The 4,330-nt window shown below is 55.9% G+C and overlaps 1 protein-coding gene across 4 annotated transcripts in view; it reads left to right on the top strand.

The window, feature by feature from the left end:
* Nucleotides 1-475: 475 nt before the first annotated feature.
* LOC135101982 (protein abrupt-like) overlaps nt 476-4,330 on the top strand; it is a 141,457-nt gene continuing 137,602 nt past the window's right edge. For 2 of the 4 annotated variants that reach the window (XM_064006528.1, XM_064006523.1), the window contains exon 1: nt 878-1,123. The gene's annotated coding sequence lies outside the window, so the exon portion shown is untranslated. Of the gene's footprint in view, nt 1,124-4,330 lie in introns of all 4 variants that reach the window. The other 2 variants (XM_064006531.1, XM_064006525.1) reach the window with 2 other exon arrangements.

The raw sequence follows: 4,330 nt of genomic DNA, 5'->3' as shown, positions 1-4,330 counted from the left end.
AGAAGTGATCAATGAATGGTGAAGGAGGGATCATCACGATCCCACTCGTCGCCGCCCCTCCACGCCTCCACGCCCCGCGAGTCCCAGGCGTTCGGCGCGAAGAGAGGAGTAGCCTTTGTGGGGAGTCGCGTAGCCCTAATCCCGCAGGAAGAGGCCGTTCAGGTGAGAGGCGGCTTGGACCAGGAGAGACGGACGGCTGCAGTTGCGCGCACGCCCCGCCCCCCTCTCCCTCTCCACTGCACCCCCCTGCCTCCCTCCTTCCCTTCCTTCCTCCCTCCCTATCCTCGCACATAGGTCCCTCCCCATCCTTCCCCCTTACTCGTGTTTAACGACGTCCCCTTTCCCCCCGCCCCTACGCCTGCCAGCCCCCGCCCCCGCCACGCCTCCACCTAGCCTCCCCTACACTCCCTTCCTCGGCTCGTTTTCCCTCACTGGCTGCCCTACTCCAGCCCAGCCCATGACTAACTTTTACCTCACACTCTGGTGTCGCCGCCGTGAGTGTTTGCCTCACCTCCGTCCCAAGTGTTGGCTGGTCGCCGGAAATACCATCGAATGCCTGGAGAGTGCTTGCGTTGCGGCGTGGTTCCGGCCACCTGTCCTCGCTCTTATCAGCAGCTCGTCTGATAATCATTGTGACTTGTTTTTGTTCTTGTTTCTGAGGGAGAAAACTAAGCGAACATATTAATTGGGGCCCCGCGAGGCACTGTTGGAGGAGTCCCAAGCCAGGAGGTTACGTAACGAGCGTCAGGCAGCCCCTCCCGCCCGACCCGGCCGCGGCCTCCCACACCAACGGACGAAACGAAAATAAACCTCGACGAAAAACATCGACTGTGACACGCGAATAAGCACATATAAACTCTAGACCTTCCTCCTTCCTCGGGTGACCCCCATTCTTCCTCCTCACGCTTGCCTCCGCCTTCCTCCCATAGACGCGTCGTCCGTCCCGGCGCCACCACCTCCTCGCCTCGCCAACACCTGGAACCCACAATGACAAGTGTGTGACTGGAATGAACATCTGTGTGAGGAAACACCTGTGTGACTCCAGCCAGCAGCAAGAGTGGTGGTGAGGCTCACTACCTGTCCGGAGCTCCCCGCACGCACACCGCTCGCTTCCCAACTCCTGGTGAGTACCTGTATTACCTGTCATCCTGTCCACTGCCGTGTGCCCGTCGCCCACCCGCCTTCTTGTGATCTTGGTGTCAAGTGTAGTGCTTGCTCGCGCGCGTGTGGCCACGCTTCAGGCAAGCGCTGCAGGTGGATGTCGTGTCATGCGCAGGACAGAAATATAAAGTTTGGTTGAGTTTCCTTGTTGTGACTGAAGGAAAGCGAGTCTCTCCTGCCAGTACTGCGAGGACCGTAGCTTCCTCAGCCTCATGAAAGGTGTGTTTGAGGTGTTACACCACAAATTGTGTCTCATCAAGCAAACCGTGTGTCGACACCTGTGTGTGTGTGTGTGTGTGTGTGTGTGTGTGTGTGTGAGAGCGCGTAGGTGTTGGGTTTATACAAGTCTCTGCTTGCTTGCATGAGCACACGTGTGACGCGTATGCAAACAGGTGTTTGCTTGCGTGTGGACACGTGTGCGCGCGCAAGGTGTGTGCGTGCGCGCGCGCGCGTGCGTGCGTGCGTGCGTGCATGCGTGCGTGCGTGCGTGCGTGCGTGTGTGTGTGTGTGTGTGTGTGTGTGTGTGTGTGTGTGTGTGTGTGTGTGTGTGTGTGCAAGCATGCTTGCGTGTGTTTGCGTGCATGCTTGCGTGCGTGCTTGTATGTGGCAGTGCTTGCACGTCAATACAGTGGAAACTACGTAGTACTTGTAAGCATTGCCTGCGTCTTGCAGCTCCTGCGCATCATGACATTGGAAATTGAAACCAAATCGAACTTGGTGGTTGTGACATGTGGGGCGGCACATTACGGGAAGCCTGACGTGCCCGGTGACAGGTTATATATTTGAAGATAAATCTGGAGGAAGAGAGAGGGATGGGTGAGTGGGCGCTGGGGAGGTGAGATGCAGGGAAAGGAAGGGAAAGAGATCCGTTCATGTGTGGAAGAGAATTTGGTGAAGCTTTAAACGCACGATAAGACGTGGCAGAGGGAAGAAGCTCGTGCAGCGACTTACGTATAAAGGGATGGGGAGGGAGAGGAAGGGGAAGGCAGTGACATTGACGTGCGCTCTGGCTAAGGCGGGTAAAGGCACGGCGGCAGATAAGGGCTTTGAGGTATTATATAACATGATGCGGCGTGGCACTGCGAGGCACCACCAGCAACAGCAGTGGCGGCCGCGGTGGCGGCACTGCTCGGTGGCACGGCGGCGGGTAACTTGTGACGTTTAGATGTTGTCGCATTTAGCCGCCGTGATCCAATGGCTACTGGCAGGCGCACGGATTGCATCACCCTTGGCTTGGTGAGGGGGTCAGGAGGGTCATGGCGCCGCCGCTGCTGCCAGACCGAGAGGCAGGGAGGGAAGGAGTCAGGGGAGGGGAAGGGGAGATGAGGAGATCAAGGTGTGTTAGGGAGAGGAGTGCAAAATTAGAGAGAGAGAGAGAGAGAGAGAGAGAGAGAGAGAGAGAGAGAGAGAGAGAGAGAGAGAGAGAGAGAGAGAGAGAGAGAGAGAGAGAGAGAGAGAACACGATCCACTCATTCGCACGCACGTATAGGGTAGGTAGGGGTGAATTGAATATGGGGAAGAAGTGACAAAGAAAAGAATGGATGGCATCACGCGCCGCCCCTCACAAATTGAGCCGCAGTTCTCGTCCCGAAGAATCAATATAAAGGAGGTCACGTCTCACTGTCGACGGGAAACTGGTGATAAAACTTTCTTCTCCCTATACCTCCTCCTCCTCCTCCTCCTCCTCCTCCTCCTCCTCCTCCTCTTCCCGTTTCGCCGTGCTTTAAGATCAAGGTGAGGCGGAAGAGGGAGGAATGAACGCACGCGATGTCCTGACTGGCGTTACGCAACAGTCAGGGCTCGTCGACCGTGCAAGCAGCGATGTTACGTAAAAGAGAGAGAGAGAGAAAGAGTGAGGGGGGATGCCAGCCATAGCAACATCAAGTACAGTGTTCCATCCTCTCCTTTCCTTCCTCCACATCCTCTCTGGTTATCCATTCGCTTTGTTTCTACTTAATTTTGGTCTTCTAAACAGTTTGCTAAGTTTTGTCATGTCGGTCCCTGCGTGTCAAGTCAACCTTCCCCACTCAAACTCCTCTAGAACCTCCTCTCTCTCTCTCTCTCTCTCTCTCTCTCTCTCTCTCTCTCTCTCTCTCTCTCTCTCTCTCTCTCTCTCTCTCTCTCTCTCTCTCTCTCTTTCCCATTACTGCTGGCAGGAGACGCCTTCATCTACACACTCTCTTACCCCCTCCCTCCCTTTCCCCCTCCAACACCACCAGTACTACCTCAACTCCGGTTCTGTTTCGCACATTCCTGCCTCCCACACCTCCCTCCACCATGCACTGTCGGCACCGCGCACCATACATCGCATTGTCCATCACCAAACAATGTACCTTCCGGGATGTGCTGCTCGGCTTCCTATTCATGCTTTCTTCCCTCGTCTCGCTTTCCTTCGCCTCTCCCACCCACCGACTCACTTCTACACAAGGCCCGTAAATTTCTTTTCATGAGTTTTCATCTTCTTTCGCGCGGGTAAGAAGTTTTCATTTTCTCTCGCGCGAGGAAACATAAATTCGAAGCAAGCGAGTGGGTGAGGGAGGGAGGGAGAGGGGAAGGGAGGCATCGAAACCGCAAACCGCAGGAGGTCTTGTCGGATTTACGCAGAATGGTGGAGAGAAAACCGTCCCACAAACAGGCCGTCACGCGCGTGGAATAGATAACAACGCTGCCACCGCCGCCTCCAGTTGCGTAACAGCCACAAACACGACGTCCTGGGGCCTCCCTCGCCAAGCAGCAGCCAGCCTTGCCCTCCCGACTACACCAGCCTAGGGAAATACCACCTAATATCTTTCTTTTTTTTCTTTTCCTGTTGCGGGAGTAACGAGCGCATTACGACACCAGGGGAGCAGCAGGAGAGCGCGGCGTGGCGGAAACTGTAGCCCTGCGACACATAATGATTTACTGAGTCGTCTGCCGTTCAAAGGTCCATTGACTTCAGCCACTACCCAAGGTCACGGAGGCAGATAGCGACGGGCAGGGGGGGCAGACGTGGAGGGGGAGGGAAGTGGAGGTGGAGGGTTGCGAGGAGGGGGAGGAGAAGAAGGATGAGGTGGTAATAAGGGAGTGGGGAGAGAGAAAAAAAAAGTGTAAGGAGGGAGGATGAGGGGGGAGGGAGGCATGTGTAGGAGGGTTACAGTGTGTTATGCAAGCAGGGGCGGGACTCTGGCCT

This window comes from Scylla paramamosain, chromosome 7 (genome assembly GCF_035594125.1).
Source record: "Scylla paramamosain isolate STU-SP2022 chromosome 7, ASM3559412v1, whole genome shotgun sequence".
In the NCBI taxonomy this organism is placed as follows: domain Eukaryota; kingdom Metazoa; phylum Arthropoda; class Malacostraca; order Decapoda; family Portunidae; genus Scylla; species Scylla paramamosain.
The sequence above is the reverse complement of the archived record's forward strand: the minus strand, read 5'-3'. Positions and strand labels throughout refer to the sequence as shown.